General features: G+C 44.6%; 1 protein-coding gene across 2 annotated transcripts in view; it reads left to right on the top strand.

Moving 5' to 3' along the window:
* The first annotated feature begins 1,587 nt into the window (after positions 1–1,587).
* The window catches only part of RIN2 (Ras and Rab interactor 2), an 80,943-nt gene continuing 59,023 nt past the window's right edge, over positions 1,588–23,507 (top strand). Inside the window, exons 1-3 of one of the 2 annotated variants that reach the window (XM_066625128.1) lie at positions 1,588–1,821; positions 10,320–10,454; positions 14,002–14,152. The gene's annotated coding sequence lies outside the window, so the exon portion shown is untranslated. The remainder of the gene's footprint in view (positions 1,822–10,319; positions 10,455–14,001; positions 14,153–23,507) is intronic. The other variant, XM_066625129.1, reaches the window with a different exon arrangement.

The following is a 23,507-nucleotide window of genomic DNA, read 5'->3' as shown; positions in this document are numbered from 1 at the left end:
AGCTAAGTGGGAACGAGGCCAGAGAAGCGAATCGCTTCGCCCCCTACAGCAAACAGCAAAACAAAAACAAAACCGTGGTTTTCCCAAACTCTGCCCAGAGGGATTGCAGCGAGTGAACCATGGGGAAGCGAAAGCACTCTGCACGTCCTCAGAGGTACTCTTTGCTACGCTGCAGGAGCGTTGAAGTGGCGCCTACAAAAATAAAGCTCTATCTCCGACGCTAAACGAGTTCCGCTCCAGGCGCAGCGGAGGATTGGTTGTAGTAGCAGGGAGGGAAAGCGCTCTGGGCGTCCTCAGAGGCACTCTTTGCTACGCTGCAAGCTGAAGGAGCGTCCAAGTGGTGCCTGCAAAAAGAAAGTCCTATCTCTGACGCTCAACGAGCTCAGCCCCAGGCGCAGTGGAGGACTGGCTGTAATAGCGGGGAGGGAAAACACTCTGCACGTCCTCAGAGGTACTCTTTGCTACGCTGCAGGAGCGTCGAAGTGGCGCCTACAAAAATAAAGCTCTATCTCCGACGCTAAACGAGTTCCGCTCCAGGCGCAGCGGAGGATTGGTTGTAGTAGCAGGGAAGGAAAGCGCTCTGGGCGTCCTCAGAGGCACTCTTTGCTACGCTGCAAGCTGAAGGAGCGGCCAAGTGGTGCCTGCAAAAAGAAAGTCCTATCTCTGACGCTCAACGAGCTCAGCCCCAGGCGCAGTGGAGGACTGGCTGTAATAGCGGGGAGGGAAAACACTCTGCACGTCCTCAGAGGTACTCTTTGCTACGCTGCAGGAGCGTCGAAGTGGCGCCTACAAAAATAAAGCTCTATCTCCGACGCTAAACGAGTTCCGCTCCAGGCGCAGCGGAGGATTGGTTGTAGTAGCAGGGAAGGAAAGCGCTCTGGACGTCCTCAGAGGCACTCTTTGCTACGCTGCAAGCTGAAGGAGCGTCCAAGTGGTGCCTGCAAAAAGAAAGTCCTATCTCTGACGCTCAGCGAGCTCAGCCCCAGGCGCAGTGGAGGACTGGCTGTAGTAGCGGGGAGGGAAAACACTCTGTACGTCCTCAGAGGCACTCTGCTGGCTGCAGACTGAAGGAGCGTCCAAGGGATGCCTACAAAAAGAAAGCCATGTCTCCGGCGCTCAACGAGTTCAGGGTCCAATCCTGTCCACCTTTGCAGCGCTGATGCATTGCAATGCAGCCCAGAGGCAAGAGAACAAATGTTCCCTTACCTCGAGGAGGCCTCCGTGACTATCCCCTGTTGCCACAGCTGCATCAGCACTGGGAAGTAGGATGGGAGCGGGCCGTGAGCCCCAGTGAAGCACTAGCTGTAGTGGGGGGGGGGAAGCACTCTAGACATCCTCAGAGGCACTCTTTGCGGCACTGCGTGGCTGCTGAGCTGGCACGGCTTGGCGGTGTTGGAGATGAAAGGAGCCGCGGCTCAGCAGCGCACACCTGTAGCCTGCAACACGAAGCCGCTCGGCGGCCCTCCCCGAAGTGCCAACCCGGTGGCTCCCCGCTCCTGCTCCCTCCCTCCTGTTGCTCCCAGCGCTCGGCCCGAGCGCGACTTCCTCTTCCTTTCCGCCCTGAAGTGGGGCTGCTGGAGGAGCACCGCGCTGCCCTCTGTGGGGGGAGCCTTGGCGAGCCCGGAGCGGGCGCTCCGCCCCGAGAGGTCGTCCGAAGCGCCGCGGCTCCAGAGGGACGGCACGGGGCGGGGGTGGGAGGCCGACCGAGTCCCAGACAAAGCCCGGCGGCTGGCAGCCTCTCCCACTCCTCCCTCCCTCCGCGCCTTCGACTGCGCTGCCCGCGCCGGCCCCTGTTCCTCCTCTCGCTCCGCAGCTCCCGGGGTAAGTCGCGGAAGCAGGCTAGGAACCTGCCGCGGGGTGAGGAGGGAGGCCGGCTCTGGGGAGGAGGGGGGGAGCGGCTCCCCCCTGCGCCCTCCCGCCGGCTCCTCAGCAAGGCAAAGCCTGTCTGGGAAAGGGGGGAAGAGGAGGAGGTGGTGGTGGTTCCTGTGACGTCTTAACCTCCCAGGTAACATGGGGGGGGGGAGACATGAACAACACCAATATATTCCTATGCTGTTGTTTCCCAGGGAAGACACTCATCGCACTGAGGCTGAAACTGGGTGCATAGTTTTCTAGGAGTAAGCGCCACTGAACTCTGAGGGGCTTACTTCCAAGTAAACATGTAGAGGATTGTGCACTGTCAAGGAGAAAGTGTCAATAAGGTGCTTACTTCCAAGTAAACGTGTAGAGGATTGTGCACTGTCAAGGAGAAAGTGTCAATAAGGTGCTTACTTCCAAGTAAACGTGTAGAGGATTGTGCACTGTCAAGGAAAAAGTCGTCCTTATTCATGTCCTTTGAACATAATTCTTTGTAAAGTTTCTTTAAAAAAAAAAAGTTTGTGCCAGCCATTTTCAACCACTGTGCCATGGCACATTGGTGTGCCTCGAATGGTCTGCAGGTGTGCTGTGGGAGTCTGGGAGAGTGTCAATTATTAGCAGGGTCATTGGGGTATGTGAGCCCCCCACCAGTAGTATGGTGTGCCTTGTCAATTGTCAAAACACTGATGGTGTGCCTTGACACAGTGTTTCTCAAACTGTGGGTTGGGACCCACTAGGTGGGTCACGAGCCAATTTCAGGTGAGTCCCCGTTAATTTCAATATTTTATTTTTAATATATTAGATTTGGATGCTGCCATGGTATGTGACTGCATTTGGGGAAATATTACAGATCTGTACTTTTAACATGTTACTATGTATATGCTTTAACAATGATAGTCAGTAGGACTTACTCCTGGGTATGTGTGGGTAGGATTGCATCCTAGGATTGTTAAAAATTTTCCTGCTTGATGATGTCACTTCCAGTCATTACATCACTTCCAGTCATGACATCACTTCTGGTGGGTCCTGACAGATTCTTATTCTAAAAAAGTGGGTCCTGGTGCTAAAAGTGTGAGAACCACTGCCTTGACAATTTTAGTACCTTGTCTCTGTGTCATGGGACGAAAAAGTCTGAAACTCACTGAGGCTGTTATATGATCAAGATAGAGGTAGCGAACAAGACACTTTGGCAACGTTACTGTGTTTTCTATGTGCAGTGTGGCTGACTGTTTCTCTGAAAGGCAAGTCTTTGTAGATAAACAGGTACATGCTCTTTTGAGGGCTGTTTACTGTTGTATGTTGCCCAGAAGCGTTTGTCACCAAACAATGCACTCTGCAGGGAGCTGCAGTCAAACCTGGCTGTCTGACAGTCTTACATGGATGTCACACATGTTTGCAGACATATGTATGTCTGTTGCATTCTTTGTCTATGTTTGTAGGTGTGTCCCTACAAAACACCTTGCAGTATTATGCTGTCCTAAGTCAATTGAAATCGGTGGGATTTTGCATAGGATTGGACTGTTTAAAATGCACCTATCTATGTGCATGTCCCAGTACAGTAGCGGTTATGTAGCTGTTTCTGCAGTTTGTACAAGTTTAAGGCATATAAGTAAGTGTGGATCACTAAATGTCCATAGCTACCCTACTTCTCATCTGTTTTTATTTAGAAATGTGTACTGCACACCTTCAGCAGCAGAACAGTATAGAAACAAAAATGTATAGTTAAAAAAGACCCACAGCAGAGTATAAGTCAAATTTAACAGCCTGAGAATTTTTTTTTTTAAAAGATCTTCATTTGGTGTTGAAATGGCCCTGAAGTAGGTACCAGGTCAATCTCCCAGGGGAGGGCATTCCAAAGGCAGGATGTCATAGGCCCAAAGGCCATCTCTGGTTGCTGCATATCTAATCTCGGAGGAGAGTGCAAGCACTCATCAATGGGCCTCTGAAAGTGGCCATAATGTGTGGGCAAGTTCATGTTATAAATTGGACCCTCTACCTTGTTTGTGTTTGCTCTGTTTTCAGAGTTGTATAGGAGAACTTCCTGATGAATTTTGCTTAATGATACAATGACTCCTAAGTCACCTTCCACCACCAGAGGTGACTACCTCAGCCTTTCATGCAGTAAGGCTGCTTCTGCTCATCTCTGTGCTGACTTGCAGGAAGTGGGGTCATGATACCTGAGTGGGGAAAGCATATCTAGGAACATATCTCAAGTAGGGGTTGGGATAGTGGAGATTGGACAAGCTAGAAAGATGGTTCTCTGTCTGGCACTGCTATATGAAGTATAAGGAGGAGCTTCTAATAAATTCTGGTCTAGGGCTTAGCTTTGGAACATGTGAAATGATAAAAAGGGGCACTTGTGAGTGTGTACCAATTAATTGTGGGGAGCTTTGTAGCCCTGGACTTAGAGAGACCATGTCAGGCATTGTGCTTTGTATACAGGTTACATACACCCCACCTCCTTGCACTTCAGAAATCAAGCCTGGAATTATGTCACTCTTACTCCTACTTTACCTTAAATTTTGTTTATGGACAGCTGTTCCATTCCACTTATCATTTTACTAATATTTTTCATCTTCTCTTGTGTTCTGGTTTGTAGCTGATTGTGTCTCAGTCATTACCAGAAATGTTGTATTATATATGATGATCTTATTGGGAAAAATATATAATTACATCTAAAAATTAATCTAAAAATTTCATCAACATGAGGAGGGCTTATTCTCACTAATTTGAGTCTTTGGATGAAATGTTTTCTACAGAATTTTCCACAGCTTTTTTTGTCACTCTTAACACTGGTTGATGGCCTGGACTTTTTATTGATTGGTTGATTGATTGATTGCTCTCACCTAGATCCTGTGTCCAATTTTTACTTGGAACAGTAAACTTTGTAATGTTTATCCAATATGGGGCCAAAATATAATAAAATGATTAGTGAAATAATTTAGGTTACATGGTACAGTATGTGTTCAGTGCACACATTTGTTTGTATCTCATCATTGCATTTAGTGACTTATTGTATGGCTGTTAATAGAACATTTGAATTGGGCTTTATACGGCTGCAGAATGTGTGTTGTGAAAGACTACTGGTGTTGTTCACCTCCCATATGGCTTCCACTGCAAATCTCTGTGGTATTCACATGTTTGTTCTTTGTGCTCTTGGGCTAAGTGTGTGGAACATACACTATCATACAAACCTAGGAACTGCTGAACATGGCACATGAACAAGTGGCATGCACTTAAACTGACGTGTGGAAGATGAATTTAAGTGTTACTTTCCATCATAAAGATTACAGACAGACTAGAAAAAAAGTCGTCATAATTCTTCTTGGAACATCTAGCCTATAATTAAGCGGATGTACAGTATTTTCATGCTAACTTCCTGTACAAAATCTATAATGTTTTCACCCTAGAGGTGGCAAGGGATTGAATGCTGCCAATTTGCAAGTAGCAGATCATGGCCAACTGTGGCTTTGAACTTTTACTGGACCTCCAGATGGTCAGTTATGCTAATCTTTTTGTCTTTCTGGTAGATTGTTGATGTGGTGAAGGACTTTGTGGTGACAACAGCGGGCAGTGATTGTTTAATGAACTGACCATTAGTAACATATCCTGTGCAGTAGAAGAGGTGGATTTAAACACATTGCCTTAGCTTCACTAACATGCCATGGAGTTCGAATGATAGCTGCTTCTGCCTTTGTATTTCTCCTTTACTTCACTCTCCTTGATCTCTACTCTACATCTTTTCTACTTTCTCGGAGCAGTTTGAACTTTCCTGCCAATTTACTTTGGAACAATGCATGTAGTCTGCCAAACTATTACTTTTCTGAAGCCATAAACCTGTTTTGCGGGGACATCTGGTCTGAGTTTTTGATCTTGTCTAAAGCAATGCATCCTGCCTTAGCAAATACGTTATTCTTCACTGCCATTGCCTTATAAGATGTTGGAGTACTTCCTGGTGTATTCTGCCAGTGTAGACATAATGGCTTGTCATAATGAACTCCAAAAGAGGAGGAAAGGGGATTTTTTTACTGCCTGGAAATATAACATAAAGCTATTGGTAGGTATGACTTCTCCTCAGATACATGTGGTAAAGCAATTCAAAACAATGAAGATCCACAAAAGGTTGTTTCCAAATAAAAGTTAGTCATAAAGTTAGTCATGTTGTCTTTGAAAACAACCCTTAAGAAGTTGGTTGATTGTCATTCTGACCTGCAGTTTTTCACTGGATTGTGTCACAATATAAAGGGCTCCTATAATAGGATTAAGTGAACTCACGCATGATATGTGAATGGGAGGCTCTTGACAGAGCAAGAATTCAGAAGGATGAGGAGGCTGTAAAGCATGTCCTGTGTACAGTTAAATGAATCATTAGCCCTTTTCCTGAATGTTAAGATGTTCAAGTGCAATTGTTTCAAGCATTTTACATTCAAGAAATTGTTTGCTGCTGAAGAATCCCTGCACGTTTAACTTGGAACCTCTGTACATTGCCAAAGATTTTGGAGCATGTTTTAGATCAATGTAGTTTTGGTTCATGTAGGATATTAGTGAGCCGTTATGGGGGTGTCTGCCATCCAATGTGAACTGCTTCCTAGAACATGCTTGGCATTTTGGTACCACTGTATGGCGTTGCATGTTAGGCATGGCATTGCATGGTATTCATGGTGTGGAAGATTGGTTGTGGTGGGCAAGCTGTTTTTTCATTTCATTATAGAAATTGTAATTTAAGCTGCTGATGAACTTCTGAAGAATTATAGCAGTCCTTAGAACAAAATTAGGGTGTTATTTAGACAGAATTATAACTACCTTAGGGTGTTTATAGGATCAGGAAATGGTAACAAAATAATTATTTGTTATCTTCCTTCAGTTGTACCAGTGGATTGTTTTCACTCCCTTGGGGCACAATCCTAACCAGGTCTACTCAGAAGTAAGTCCTATTTTTTAATGGGGCTTACTCTCAGGAACTTGTGGTTAGGATTGCAGCCTTAGAGAGTGAAATCAGTGATTAAGCACAAAAAAGGCACATAATTGATTCTTAATGATGACAAAATACACCCTTCAAGACCTTTAGTATTAGGTCAAAATAGGAAAAATGTTCTTGCCCTACATTCTGGGAAAAATTTCATACCTTCTTGCTAGGTCTCTCTGGCAACAATACATCACTCTGACTTTGCTTGATCTTCTGCCCAAAAACAAAGGGCATCTCTTTGATCAAGGCTGGGAAAGTACTCAGTCCCTAGACACCAGAGTAAAGTTTTTAGAAAGTTTTTCACCCTATTACTGACCCATGTTCCAAACAATGGTTCAGGAAGCTTTCATAAGCCTGAACAGCTGCTTCATTATGGGATGTTAGAACTGTTGTTTATATCATACGATCTCTGTGCTAGGTGTTTTTATAGAGCAGTGAACAAGAAAACAGTCTTCTTTCCCAAGCAGCTTCTGATCTAAAACAGCAGTTTTCAAACTGTGGGTCTGGGACCTACCAGTGTGTCACAACCCAAGTTTTGGTGGACCACAAACTGACACGGCAGATTAGGCTATGTTCATCAATGGTGAAATAACCCTCTGCTGCCCAGTCACCATTATAGCCACAGAAGCTTAAGCGACTGGTAAAGTGAAACTTTTTTTAGGTGGGTCCCAATGCTTAAAAAGTTTGAGAACCACTGATTTAAAGTTTAATCCATAAGGTACAATGTGCGGGGCGGGGGGGGGGAGAGGGAGATTGGGGCAAGGTCCATAAGAAGAATGTGTGCTAATGTTAGGCTTCTTTTCAATAGGGACAGTGATCAAGGAATTAAGCCCAAAGCTTCATGAAAAAGTGAACTTTGAAGGGAGAGAATATCATGTAGGTATTCTGGGAGGAAGTTCTTGGTATAAGGGGCAACCCAGGAGAGTGGGTGGTTGTTTAAGGAAGCTGGATACCTTTTGATGGCCAAGGGTAGTGGAGCTAGAGCAGGGGTGCCCAAACCCCGGCCCGGGGGCCACTTGTGGCCCTCAGGGACTCCCAATCTGGCCCGCGGGGAATCCCCAGTCTCCAGTGAGCCTCTGGCCCTCCGGGGGCTTGCTGGAGCCCATGCTGGCCTGACACAACTGCTCTCAGTATGAGGGCAACTGTTTGACCTCTCGTGTGAACTGTGGGACAAGGGATCCTTTCACTGCTTGCTGTTTCACGTCTGTGATGCAGCAGCGACAGCGAAGGAAAGGCCAGCCTTGCTTTGTGCAAGGCCTTTTATAGGTCTTGAGCTATTGCAAGACTTTCATTCATTCATATAAGTTCCATCTCTGATAGATTCATTTATGTAAATTTATACAAATTTGAAATGTAAATTAATTCTTTTTTCCTGGCCCCTGACACAGTGTCAGAGAGATGATGTGGCCCTCCTGCCAAAAAGTTTGGACACCCCTGAGCTAGAGGAATGAGAGTTGAGATCAGGAATATGGGAGGGGGGAATTTGAAGGAAGTGAGAGGTGTCCTGCAGGTATTCTGGGAGAGTGCTCTAGACATAAAGGGCAGCAAGGGAGAATGGGTGAAATTATTCAAGAAAGCAGGGGATCCTTGGAAATATAAAAGGATCTTTTACAGTCATGGTCATGGTGGGCATGAGGAGTTGGTCTTGTTTCTGGACTGAAAGGAAACCTGGACTGATAGAGGCAGCTCTGCCTTATTTTCATTGCCTGAGCAGATGATGCCGATAGCAGGATGAATGACCTGTTCCCCTGTTCAAAAAGGTACTTTTATCACCCTTGCTTGAATAATAAGCCTTTAACACACTATAAGGAAAACAATAGCATAGGTACAAGCTTGTGAAAGAATCCTTTTTAGAAGTGATAACCCTGTTTGGAAGGTAATCACCCTAAGAGCAGGGTCTACATTCCATGTAGACCTGTCAAATTAGCAGAGCTGTCTGTACCATCACAACTATGTCCAGCCTCAAATGCAATGTCTTTAGTGCTGTCAAGCCCTGAGATTCATAATGCATTGCTATTGCTTGTGTCTGTTTGGGCTTCCTATGGGACCACTTTACAATTCCTTTGCAGGGTGTTCACATTCACTCTGCATGCGCACCACTGTCAGTGAGTAGTTCAAGGCTCCTTCTCAAGCTCTTCCTCCAGTTTGTGGAAAGGTGTCCCTTGGCACTGAAACTTGTGGCTAGAAGACAAAGAGGGATGTCAACTGGCCAGTGTCTTCCTTTACCCATGCATTTGCACTTCAAGCGTCAGCTGTCTGTTGGAGAGTGAAAAGGCAAAGAGCTCAGCAATGTGTCTTTTACCAGACAGACAGGATCCTTTTAAAATATCGAAAGGGTTTATTTATTGAGGGGAAAAGGGACAATGCATAAAATAAGAAAATAGAGGGTTATGGTCAGGGGCAGTGCCTGCTAGGCAATCTAAAAATGTTAGCGGAGCTTCCAGAACATGAGGATGCAGTGAATAAAGTGGTCATAATGGTGCCTGAACCAGGCACTCTTGATCCTATGTTGGAAGAACAGCAGCATCCGTGAGTTAGATTTCCCCAATGAAAGCAAATATGTGAATTCATCCCCACCAGTCAGGGGGTGCAGTTACCTATTTAGTTCCTAGTTTAGGCTTGTAGGTTGCTCTCTCCTACTTGATTAGACATCTTGTCTCATTAGCTTTGTCTTCTTGTCCTACCTTCTTCTTGTTCTACCTGCATATCTACTATCTTCTTGTTCTACCTGCATAACAGTGTCTGCAGTGACTTTTGATGCTGTAAAATGCTTAACAGAACTCAGCTTTGCTGTATGTAGGACCAATTGATTCTATCGGTTCCACTCTTCAGCCTGGAAGAGGAAAGGAGTCAGTGAGAACAACAAATTAGCATGCCAAGGCATACCTTTTGAATATGTGGTCAAAGATCAATCCTATGTGAAATACGTTGCTTAAAAAACTTTTACATTTTCATGAAAATGATAGGCCACCTTTTCCTTCTTCATCCTTTTTCCCTTCTTCATCTCTATCTTTTGAATTGGATTCTTGAGCTGAGAAAGTTGAATCTAGGTATTTCTACTGATATGGGTAACCTTGGGATTCTCTCTGTTCAGCAGCCTGACGCACTTGTTTGTTTTTACCAAATACAGAACACTTCCTTTGAAGTTATTACTCTATTTGCACTTTACCTTGAAGTCTTTCTCATCTATTTATGTGTGGTTTGCTAAACTCTTGCTTTATCTGCTCTGTTAATGAGAAATTCTTGGTATTTGTCCTATTGGTGAGGACAAGGTTTCGGAGTATTCAGATTATTGCACTATATAGCACGTAGTCTTAAACATCTTATGTAACTGCTTTCTTTGATTTTTGGTGGAAGTTATAAGGCTGCTCTCAAATCCACTATTGACAGTGTTCTTAAGATTTGTAATATTTTAGATGCAGTTGAATGTACACTTCAGTAATGAAAGAGATGTGTGTTTAAACTATTCTTAAAATAGGTTTTTGTATATCTCTAGAATCGAAAGAATGAGTCAGTAAGCTGCGAACCGAAAAACTAGTGGACTTGGATGTCACCATTCCGTGTGAGTCAAACACTAACTATAGGATCCTGCTGTCGGATCAGTGATGGCCCGGATGTTCTATAGAAAGGGGTGAGAGATGGTTATATGTGTGAAGACTGCATGTTTGATCCCACTGCTGTTTTGTCTACATCAGGGGTGTCCAAAGTTTTTGGCAGGTGGGCCACATTGTCTTGCTGACACTGTGTTGGGGACTGGGGGGGGGAAATTAATTTACATTTAAAATTTGAATAAATTTACATAAGTTTACATAAATGAATATATTAAAGATGAACTTATATGAATGAATGAAGGTCTTGCAATAGCTCAAGGCCTATAAAAGGCCTTGCACAAAGCAAGGCTGGCTTTTCCTTTGCTGCTGCTACTGCATCACAGACGCGAAACAACAAGCAGTGGAGGGAGCCCTCATCGCACAGCTAATGTGAGAGGTCAAACAGTCACCCTCACTCTGTGAGCAGTTGCATCGGACCAGTGTGGGCTGCAATGAAGCTCCAGAGGGCCAGAGGCTCATTGGAGACTGGAGGCTCCCTGAAGGCCGCATTGAGAGGCCTCGAGGGCCGCAAGTGGCCCCAGGGCCAGGGTTTGGGCACCCCTGGTTTGTGATAAACCAGATTTTATAAACACCAGATTTTCATTTCCTTTGTTCACATTGTTAAATTAGAAACCAGATCATGTAAGCATTTGTGTACACAAATTTCAATTGAAGTCAAAGTGAATGAAGTCATTATTTGGAGATGTGAGTACAATTTCTAGCTGCCTGGGATGACTGGTCAACTGATGTTGTGGGCTTGTTTTAGTTCTAATTGGGTACTATATTGTTTTGTGCTTGGATCTTTTTTTAAATGACCTGATATTTGTATGAGAGGGCATCAATCTGTATGATAGCTGTTTTGAATGCTCATCGGGGAGATAAAGCTGGTTGTAAACTTGTAAATAAATCTATAACCAGGTCCAAATATTTCACTGCAATTGACTGTGACCAGTACGCAGGATGGGCCTGCCCATGTAGCAGCAGACTTGATTCAGTGACTAGAGTAGGCCCACAGCATGCCATGTGCCACTTTATGTAGAGCAGTAGTTTCCAAACTGATGGGTCACAACCCAGCAGAGGAACTGGGAAATGACCATTTCCTTTTAAGGGAAATTGCCTAGAAATTGACAGCAACAGGATTTGATCACATTACTGCCGGGAAAGGAGGATTTTTTAAACTTACCTGGGGGCCGCTGTGGCTCTCTGGAGGATCCGGGGAGCCTGTGACCCCATCTGCAGCCCTCCCCGAAGCTTCAAATTGTAGAAAAAAGGGGGTAAACCCATTTCAGGTTTATGCCCTAATACAAGAAGTGGCTTTCCCCCCTTTTATCAGCACTTTGAAGTTGCTGGGAGGGTTGCAGAGGGGGCCACAGGCTCCCCAAACCCTCTAGAGCAGGGGTGCTCACACTTTTTTGACTTGAGAGCTACTTTGAAACCTAGCAAGGCCCAGAGAGCTACCCTCCAGAGGGGCAACTTGGGGGATGATGAGAAATGGGGTGACTCCATGTGTGGGGCCACGGGGAAGGGTTGGGGAGCCCTCCAGGGGGGCAACTTGGAGGGGTGATGGGAAGTGGGGGGACACCAGGTGTGGGGCCAGGGGGAGGGGTTGGGGAGCCCTCCAGGAGAGCAACTTGGGGGGGTGATGGGAAGTGGGGGGGACACCAGGTGTGGGGCCAGGGGAGCGGCTGGGGAGCCCTCCAGGGGGGCAACTTGGAGGGGTGATGGGAAGTGGGGGGGACACCAGGTGTGGGGCCAGGGGAGCGGCTGGGGAGCCCTCCAGGGGGGCAACTTGGAGGGGTGATGGGAAGTGGGGGGACACCAGGTGTGGGGCCAGGGGAGCGGCTGGGGAGCCGCGCGATGGCGGGCCAATCGGGAAGCTCCGGGGCTCTTTCTCGCTCCTTTCAATCAATGAAAGGGCCCGCCACCCAATTGGGAAGCTCCGGGGCTCTTTCTCACTCCTTTCAATCAATGAAAGGGCCCGCCACCCAATCGGGAAGCTCCGGGCTCTTTCCCGCCCCTTTCAACATGGTGGGCCAATCGGGAAACTCCGAGGCTCTTTCCCGCCCCTTGCATGATTGAAAGGGGCGGGAAAGAGGCCCGGAGCTTGATTGATTGGCCCGCCACCCAATCGGGAAGCTCCGGGGCTCTTTCTCGCTCCTTTCAATCAATGAAAGGGCCCGCCACCCAATTGGGAAGCTCCGGGGCTCTTTCTCGCTCCTTTCAATCAATGAAAGGGCCCGCCACCCAATCGGGAAGCTCCGGGCTCTTTCCCGCCCCTTTCAACATGGTGGGCCAATCGGGAAACTCCGAGGCTCTTTCCCGCCCCTTGCATGATTGAAAGGGGCGGGAAAGAGGCCCGGAGCTTGATTGATTGGCCCGCCACCCAATCGGGAAGCTCCGGGGCTCTTTCCCGCCCCTTTCAACATGGCGGACGGGAGGCTCGGTGCGCGATCGACCGGATTTTGCTTGGCGATCAACCGGTCGATCGCGATCAACGTCTTGAGCACGCCTGCTCTAGAGAGCCATATTGATCTCCAGGTAAGTTTAAAAAAAAAATCCTTTATGCCTGGCAGCAGTGTGATCAGAGCAGTCGCATTGCTACCCTCTCCCCCCATGCAAAGACTTACAGGGTTCCCAAAGTCTGAGTAAGAATCTTGTAAAGCCTCTTGAACATGCCACTTCACCTTTACGTTATGCAGCAACTGTTACCCTGCACATGCCTGATCTTGGAAGCTAAGCAGGGTCAGGCTTGGATGGGAGACTGCCTGAGAATACTGGGTGCTGTAGGCTTATACCATAGTCTTTCAGGACTGAAGGTTGCCAACCAACCTTCACATTGCTTTTAGTGATTACCATGGTAGGTAAATAGAGCTTCCAAGTTCAACGGCAGTATATCTCTGAGTGCCAGAAGGTACAGAGCAAGAAATGTGGGAGTGCTGTGGCCAATTGGGGGTTTTCTAAAGATGCCTAGCTAACTGCTGATAAGACCAGAAAGTTGGCCTGCATGAACCTTTAGTCTGGCCCAGCAGGTTTTGTTCCAACATCTATATAATGTGCATTCATTGCTCTTCTGCACAACCCTCCCCCCCAACTGCCTGTCAATGTTCTTATGCTCAAAGATGATCTTAGCCAGGATCATTTTGTCAATTATTTTCCTGAAGATAGTATCTCTACCTGCCTCAGCCACCTGGACTTGGCTGAACTCATTGGCCATCTCTACATTGCCCTATTCGTCCCCTGCTGCCTTATATAGCCCACCCCTTGTCTCTTCAGGACTCCACTAATACCAGCCTTTTCGGGTAAGCGAGTAACCTGCCAGTTAGTGAAATACAACTCACCAGCATCCACCCTTTTGGCTTTCTCGCAAACCATAAATGCACAGCTGTCTTTGTTATTATTTAAATGTTTTTCAAAAATATATAGCAACTTTGTGTGTGCCATTTAGAAAGTATCTTCTAGCCACTAGTACTATGTGTGCTGCAGGTTGGCTATTCCTGGTCTAGAGTCATGAAGTGCAGGTAGCTTCCTTTGTCCACACCCCATCCCAAACATGTCTGCAAATTGACCTTTTTTTCCTTTCTATCCTAGGTGAATAGATGTCCTTTATTCCTGGGGAAGAAGTAAAGCACTGCACTCAAGGGTAACATTGTGCTCCCTCCACACCTGGCACTAGGTGGTCCAGCCTTCGCTTACAGAGATCTTGTGAGAGGTGCAGGACCCCCAGAAGTCCTTAGGATATGTAAGTTGTCCCAACATACACCCAACTTCTGTCTTCCTGAGAGGCGGGAAAAGAGCCAATGCATCGAAGAAGGGCTTCTTTCCTCCACCACTCCAAACTAGGATCTATCCTTGAGAAAGGAAGCACTTTGTTCTCCCATAGAAACTCATTAGCTGTAAATGACAGGAGAGAAAATGTGTAAATCTTGTTCATATTTTCAGGATATGAGAGAGCCCAATTATCACTCTGGGAGAACCAGATAAATTGCTTCTGGGGGCTGTGTTTGGCCCGTGGGTCTTATGTTTGACACCACTGCTCTGTTCCATCAAATTTGATGGATGGAGGTGTATGTGTATAACAATACAATAAGCATTCTAGAAGTATTTGAGTTTGTTCATTTTGTTTGGTTTCCACAGTCTGCTTTCACTGTAGAAGTCATGATTCTTTATTATTGCTGTGGGTCACATCTGCTGAAATTTCTCACTTAGTGTATTAGGTACCCCCCAAACCGTATCTTATATCACTGTATGCTCCCTTGAAAATAAATTTTAGCGGTTAATGAAAGAAGGAGCTTCTCTGTAAAGAAATTGCTGACCTAAGGAGAAAGAATGTTTCCTTAAACTTGTGTAACCAGGTAATTGTGGTGGTTATGGATGTGATGGCTGCTGATTCTGTAAAAACAGACATTTTTAAGCCAAGGAGATTGATGAGCTGAGGAGACAGAGTTTGGGTTCCAGGAGAGCTTAAAACAAGAAGATATAGATATATATCATATATATAGATATAGATATATATCTTCTTGTTTCTCTGTCTGATTTTTGGTATGTATTTCTGGGTAGATTCATTTTCTCCATATCTGCCTGTCCAAATAAACAGAAGGCTTTACACAGCCAGATTCAAAATAGTATTTAATTGTGGCAATAATGGTATCTGTGGAAGGAAGAACAAATTGGTTAACCGAGGAAGGAACACCATGCGCTTCTTTCCCGATTGTGTACATTTAAAGCTTTACAAATGTAATTGGAAACTGAGGTAGACACAGTGGCATCACTAGGGTTCACGTCAGCCGGTGTGGGATGCCAGTGCGTCACTGCCATGCAGTGGGCAGGGCAACACCCGACGTGGTGGGAGCGGTGATGTACCATCACTCCGCCCCCACTGTTTTTTTGGCTGTACCTTTTGATAGAACAAAGGTAGAACACATTGTGTAAGAAAGTACGCATTGATTGATATATAACATGATGGTATTATTCCTCCAAACTGTGATTTTAGTGATTTTGGTTGTTAGTGATGTCACACACACCCCCGGGTGTCAACTTACTAACACCTTATTGCAGCAGTTCTCAAACTTTTAGCACTGCGACCCACTTTTTAGAATGATAATCTGTCCAAGACCCACCAGAAGTGATGTCATGGTGGAAGTGACATCATCAGGCAAATTAAAATAAATAAGTATAAATAATTAAAGAAAAACAATTAAATAGGCTGAAGCCAGCCCTGTTCCATCAAGTGAATTTCCTCTGTAGCGTGCCTGCAATAACACCCCCCCTCCAAATTCAGTAAGGTTTTCAGCCCTACCCACGCTTTAAACCAGATCACTACCAGGATCCACCTGGCTTTGCAAGTCTCAAAAAAGTTCACCTTATTAGCTGAAGCCTCTGTTTTGATCCTTTGGGGGGGGGGGGCTGCCTTCTGGAGCATTTGTTGAGCTCCATTTACATCAGATCAGGACCATTCTGATGGCTTCACATTCCCCTTTGCCTGGCCTGACCACCAGCCAAGGCACATTTGCTTACTTATGAGTAGATGCGACCATGAGGCTTGGTTTCACTTTCCATAGGGCTCAATACATTCATTTGCTTGGAGGGAAGGACTTCCTTCTCAGGTGTTTTTGGGGGCTGTATTCATTGGATCAGGACCATTCTAGTGTCATTGAATTCCTCTCGGCCTGCCCTTTCCGACAGACTAAGCCAAGCTCACCTACTCATGAGTAAACGCGCAATACGGCTCACTTTCACTTTCCATAGGACTCCATGCATTTTTTGTTCTCTGTTTTTTTGGCCATAACTTTTGATAGAAAAGAGATATTTCACTGTGGGTTTTTGCATTGCGTTCAGCTGTAAATACTGCATCCAATGTTATATAACATGACAGTATTACTCCTAACCACTGCGATTTTAGCATGTCACCCCCCACTACGCATCATCCCCTCTGTGTGCATCACCTGTTGCGGCCTGCATCCCCTGCACCCCTCTAGTGACGCCACTGGATAGACACCAAATGGATTAAGCACAGTGGCATGTAAATTGCAAATATCCTTGAAATATAAACATCAGGATAGGTAAAATTGGTCTTTGGAAGAATGAGAAGGCAAAAGGGAAGGAGTTAAATAAGATCTCCTGTGTTTTAAGTGAAGAAGGGCTGCTTGCTATTAGACTTTGGCCTCTTGTTTTCTCTCTCTTTGCTCCTTCCCTCCCACACATTTTTATTCAAACTACCTGCTTATCAGAATCATATGAGCTGATTTTTACTTGATCAGCAAGCTTCTATCAGGTAAATCCCAGTATCTACCTTTGAGATCACAGTTTGGTGCAGTTGGATTGTAGAAATTCCTGGCTCTCACAAGCTCACTGCATGCAAGTTGTACAGAAAACTCCTGTAATGACCCTATTGGTTCAAACCTTTGGAGTCTTAGACTTGGCAAAGCTCTAAAATCATCCCACTTAGTTTAGCACACTAGTTGAGCACTTGGCATTTGAGATGCGAATGGGAAGTTTGAGTTGCAATAGGTAGGAAAGAAATAGGGAGTGCTCTTCGAATCACCCAGTTTGATATAAAGTTCTGCTGGAGGAGAAGCAGTAGCAGGTCAAGATCTCAAACCTAAATTGACTTACAGGCAAATTTTTGTATCCACAATTGCTGCCCCTTCCATAATCTTTCACTTTGAGTTATTAGATAGCAGGTGGCAATGCTACTAACGTTAATTATAATGATCTCCCAGAACAATTCATAGTTTCTTCTGGTGTCATGGACAGGGTGCCCTCTGGGAGTAAAGTATGTATGGTTGTGTTTCCAGAAGAATAGAGGGTTATCTTATAGACCAGGGGTGTCCAAACATTTTGGCATAATAATAATAATAAACTTTATTTTTATCCCGCCCTTCTCCCCAAAGGGACCCAGGGCGGCTTACAGCATATTAAAAAAACAAAAACAGATTAAAACATAATTTAACAGATAAAAACATATTAAAAACACATTAAGAAAAACCATAAAAACAGTAATCAGATAAAAGTCAGAATAAAAAGAGCATAAAACAGCAGTTCAAGGGAGGAATCACGCCTGTAAAAAACTAAAAGATGTATAAAAGATGTTAAAAAGGCCATAGAGTCAGAAGGCTTGTGTAAATAACAAGGTCTTCAGGCCTCGCCAAAATGTCTCGAGGGAGGGAGCCATTCTCAAGTCAAGGGGAAGGGAGTTCCATAACATTGGTGCCACTACTGAGAAGGCCCTATTTCTTGCCACCGCCCCACGTACCTCTTTAGGCGGCGGCACATGTAAAAAGGCCTTCTCTGATGACCTGAGAGGACGAGCCGGATTGTATGGGAGTAGGCGATCTCTAAGATAGCCTGGCCCAGAGCAATATAGTGCTTTAAAGTTCAAGACCAGCACCTTGAATTGGGCCCGGAAACAAATGGACAGCCAATGTAGCATGAGGGCCATATGATCTCTCTGACACTGTGTTGGGGGCAGGGAAAAAGAGAGAATTAATTTACATTTAAAATTTGTATAAATTTACATAAATGACGTTATTAGAGATGGAACTTATATGAATGAATGAAGGTCTTGCAGTAGCTCAAGGCCTATAAAAGGCCTTGCACAAAGTAGCCTTTCCTTTGCTGCAACTGTTGCATCACAGATGTGAAACAGCAAGTAGTGGCGGGAGCCCTCCTCCCACAGCTCAGGTAAGAGGTCAAACAGTCATCCTCATGCTGAGAGCAGTTGCGCTGGGCCAGCATGGGCTCCAGCAAGTCTCCAGAGGGCCAGAAGCTCATTGGAGACTGGGGGCTCTCCGAGGGCCGGATTGGGAGCACCCCTATTATAGGACCCTGAGGTCCGGGGTTTGGGCACCCCTGTTATAGACATAGGAACCCCTTAGAGCTGGTTCAAAGTTGCAAAGTGATGTCCTCCCCACCCCATTCTCATTTCAGTGAGAAGTAGAAGACTCTGGGATTCTCAGAGGGCAGATACATGAGCTCCAGAAACCACTTAAGCCCCTGAAATTAGCTCAAAGTTAAATCTTTAGAGCCTGCTTCCTATATTATGCTAGGACTGGTGGGGAAAGGAGCTCCTCTTTTACCATATATCAAATATGAACTAGCTCTAAAGAATACCTGTGATGGTGAAGGGTAATTAGCACATCCTTATTCCACAGTTGATAGTGAGCTTGCTTTAGGATAAGTCACACACGCTCATAGTAATCTTAATTTGAGTTACAATCTAGAAGGTTTAATGCATCTTTGCATTTGTTGAAGGTAAGGTCAGGTTGCTGAAAGAATTTGCTTATCCTTTCTTTGGCTTCTAAGATATTATGGGATGGCTAGTTAACTCAGCCTAATCTTAAGTAATGGCCTTACTGTATACTGGCATTTCCTTGAAGGAATGAACAGACATATGCAAATAGGCAGTGACTTTTACTGGCAATCATAGACTGTGGGTAGTAAAGGGAAACACTGGATTAATGCTAACAGTATACAATTGCTTGTGCGTGTGAGATTGAGACAGATGTGGAACATTTTGTTGCAGGTGCCATTTAAAAAATTAATTTCTGTGCATCATAGTTGGAACAATCTGATAGATGTTGATGAAATTGCAGCTTGCTTTGAATCTTGTGTGTGTTTTGCATTTTATATGCTAAACTGCTGTAAATTTTTAAAAAAGAGCAATTGTCTGAAGCTGCTCAAAGGTCCTTTGATAAATAGTTGACAACTATAAAGGGGAAATGTTTTGCATGGTAGATCCACTGTTGTACATACCAGTCAGTGCAGCTGTCATTTCAGAATAGTAGTAAACAAGTAATGTTAAGCACACTTTCAATAACCTGTGAATGAATCTCTCTGAGCTATCAGCATTTAATGCTCCCAACCCAAGTGTAATCCTTTTGAGTCTGCCTATTAATATCAAGGTTCACCGGAATTTTTGATGTTTAGATTTGCCATGTTTGCAGTAATGATACTTATTCTGTAAAACTATATTTGCCGGTAGATTTGCTCCCTGCAATGTTCCATGTGATTTGTCCTAAAAATAATGTAGGAGGAGGCTTGGATCAAGACAAGGCAATAAAGTAGTACTTTTCAGGGAGAAGCACTTGTGGTGTTGGCTATATAGATGATTTGCTTGTGAGTGAATTGCTGTCACTGCTACAAAATCAGATGGCACTGCATTGGCCTGCAGAAAGTGGAGATGACTGGGATAGCAGTATTTTGGTAGCAGTAAGGCAGAGCTGTCTCCCAGTCTCCCCAAAAGAGTTGCAGATTGGGCAAGGAGGAAAAGAAAGCATAGAGTGGAGAAGAGACCAGGAGGTGCAGCAGCAACTGGAGAAGCTTCTCTCTTACTTCAGGAACAACTTACGGTGAGCCATTGTAATGAGAGAATGCACAGACTTCTATCACTTTAAAAGTGCATCCCAGTGTAGAAAATACAATGTATGCCAAATTTAATTGCAAGGAAAATGTTAAAATATGGTTTGATTCTGCTATATTTATATAAGTGCTATAGATATATTGTCTCTATATAGGTGACATTGTGCCTTTGTTGTGAATCTTTGCCCCACCTTTTCTTCAAGGATGCCATATACTGTACAAGGCTTTTCAGCAGTTATGGATTCATTTCAGAGTTCTAAAATAAGCTTCAAAAGTTAAGTTTACAAAATTGTTTTTTTAACCTTGTCAGGTAGGGGTGTGTGTGCATGTTGGCAAACGCAATCTTAGTATCAAGACTCCTATGAAGTGTCCACAAACCACAAACAACATACCGCAATGAAAATCAATGGCTGTTTCAACTTCTTGTATAAGGCTGCTTCAGAGAAACTTCAAATGTGAGAGTTACTTATTTTGATTTGTGGTTTGTTCTCTCAGTTGTTAATTTCAGAAAAATGTTCATGTCTCTTTGGTTTGAGACTGTAGAGCAGGAAATGCTTTTAAGAATTATATAGCTCTGTCAGGGAGAGGGGTTCTTAAGAGAAGGCAGACTAACCAAAGGAGTAGTGCCTAGTGGTTAACACTCATGACCCTTCCTGCTTCTTGTTTTCTCTATACTGGACCAGTAGCTGAATTGGGAGAAAACCGTGGTAGTTTGTATCTTCTGCCATCAGGCTACAGAAACAAGGCAGAGGATGGCTATTGGGGGGGGGGGAGAGGAACACCTTCCAGGAGAGCACTGATCCAGAGCTTCTTATTAAAAATCTAACTCACAATAGTGTCTGCAGGGTGAAGAGATGTGACAATCCACTGAATTACTTGAAAACATGGCCCAGGTAGGCAAAGGGTCAAAATGTAGCTAGTTTAGTAAAAGACTGAAAAAGAGGGATTAAACAATATGGGGAAAGAAAGGTGGGTAGTAAAAGTACAAGAAGGCTGATGGTAAATACCTGAGCTTGACTGGAAAACACAAAGAAAAAGTTTTCACCAAATGAATGCAGTAATAATTAACACATAGCATGTGGGCCTCAGATGCTTCTCAAACTCTTAGCCCACAACTCTTTCAACCTTACCCTGCAAAATCCAGGGAAGTTTCCACATTGGCTGGAGTCACTTAGCAGACAAAGCAACAAAAGTCCCCCATCATAATCTAGTTAGATGTTCCTAGTTTAAACTACTTGCATTGCTCAAGGAATCTCCAGTCATTGATGGTTGCTTCTCTGAGCTCCCAATGAATAGGTTACTCAAGTGACTGGGAAAAGACAACCTCCACTTCCTGTTGGCTGGGAAATTTAATGCATCATTTGCTTTGATATTGGGAAAGTGGAACCCACCTGGTTCTTCCACCTGACCCCCCTTTGATCTGATAAGACAGGTTTGGCTGTCCAATCACTAAACCATCCCAATCTCATTATTCCAGGTAGGAAGGAATTTCCCCAATTGACAAACATATGTAGAGCTAGATTTTAAACAAGACAAAGGCTGCTTGACAGCTTTTTAGGCTGTTGAACTTGCATAGGACCTTTTGGATAGTTAAAAATGTCCAAAAACCCAGGAAAATAGAAAAAGGGGGAAAAACAGGATTCATCACAAACTCCTGTTCTGCATCAACAGTACTGGCTGCCAATTCATTTCTAGTCTTAAATGTGTGCTTTCGCCTTGAAAGCCTTAAATGCTCTGGACCTATAAACAATAAAACTGTTGCAAGGGACTCGATGTGAACAGAAGGTGTTGGTGTTCTAATTGTTTTGGTTATATTTGCTTTCATTTGTGACTGTTTTATGGTTTACTATGACGTATCACTTTAAACACTATCTATAATAAGTTCAGATAGCCAAGTTTCATTTTCTTAACTCCAGTAAATCATTACTGCTGGTGCCAAGCTGAAGTGCAGGTTACATATTGGAGTCATAACCAATACATAAGAAATTGTGTAGCAACAAAATAAAACTTTGAGCACTGAAGTAACTGTTGTTTTGCAGTGGAATGTAAAATGCACGTCTGATTCAGTGTTATGAACTGTGTGTGTGTGAGTCATTTAATGCTGTGTAATACATGTCTACAAAGACATCCCATTTGTATTTAATGTAGCTTATTCTTGGGAAAATGTGTATAGGAGTCCTAGTCACATAGTAGTGAGGTAGAAAAGGAGCATTAAATATTTTTGTCTGCTTGTCTGAGTATGGGTGTGGGGAGGTTGGAAGTGTGCCTTTTTGGGGCAAGATCCTATGTTGCAAGCCCCAAGGAATAGCCGGCAGCTTGCTCCTGTGCAAGCAGCTCATCCCCCTGCATGGTGGCAGAGAAGACAAATATGTGAATCCTACTGACTCTGGCAAGAGCAGGATATTGATTGGTCCCAGAACGGCAAGTCTCAGGGGGAAGCCTCCACCCCTTTCAGTCGGCAAGTGCTGCTGGGATATTTGCAGGCCCAGGACATTTGCTGAAGTATGATTGGCAGTCAAAGAGACTAGCACAGCTTCTGCCTTCTGGGTTGCAATGAGAACGTGGTCACAGATCCTATATGAGTTGAAATGCATGGATATGACTCATGGATGCATTGTTTTCCATGGAATAACTGCATGTTTGAGCAGGCCTCAGAATATGCTATACAGATGTTGGTTGGGTCCTTCCTAGCCTGAAATCGTATTCCAAGGATCCAACCTGGGATCTACCAAATGCAAAACTGATGCTCCGCCTCTGAAAAATGGCTCTTGTCTGTTGATCTCTCAGCCACTGTTATGAACACAAAGTGGCGTCACTACATAACATAAGAACATAAGAACAGCCCCACTGGATCAGCCCCACTGGATCATCCAATAGGGATGAGGAGTCCCGAACCGGATGCCCCTCGGCTCCTGTCGGCCTTCCCTGTCGACACTAGGGTTTGTGTCACCTGGTGTGGTATGCCAGCATGTCACCCCCCCCATGCAGTGGGTGGGGCAACACTCCAGGTGGTGGGAGTGGTGATGTACCATCACTCCACCCCCACTGGTCTTTTGGCAGTACCTTTTGATAGAACAAAGGTAGAACACATTCTGCATGAAATTATACATTGGTTGATATGTAACATGATGGTATTATTCAAACTGTGATTTTAGTCACTAGTGGTGTCACACACACACACACACACCCCCAGGATGTCAACTTACTAACACCCTATTCAGCAGTTCTCAAACTTTTAGCACTGGGACCCACTTTTTAGAATGACAAGCTGTCCAAGACCCACCAGAAGTGGAAGTGACATCATCAGGCAAATTAAAATAAATAAGTATAAATAATTAAAGTAAAACAAATAATTAAATAAGCAGAAGCCAGCCTTGTTTCACCAAGTGAATTTCCTCTGTAGCCTGCCTGCAATAACACCCCCCTCCAAAACCAGTAAGGTTTTCAGCCCTATGCAGTGCCCAGTTCAATTTAAGAACTTCTGTTTAAACCAGATCGCTGTCAGGATCCACCTGGCTTTGCAAGTCTCAAAAAAGTTCATCTTATCAGCTGAAGCCTGTTTTGATCCTTTTTAGTAGGGGATGGGGGAAGTTGCCTTCTGGAGCATTTGTTGAGCTCCAGTTCCATCAGATCAGGACCATTCTGATGGACTCACATTCCCCTTTGCCTGGCCTGACCACCAGCCGAGGCACATTTGCTTACTCATGAGTAAATGCAGCTGTGAGGCATAGTTTCAC

Source organism: Tiliqua scincoides, chromosome 4 (assembly GCF_035046505.1).
Source record: "Tiliqua scincoides isolate rTilSci1 chromosome 4, rTilSci1.hap2, whole genome shotgun sequence".
Taxonomy (NCBI): Eukaryota; Metazoa; Chordata; class Lepidosauria; order Squamata; family Scincidae; genus Tiliqua; species Tiliqua scincoides.
This window is presented reverse-complemented; position numbering and strand designations above follow the sequence as displayed.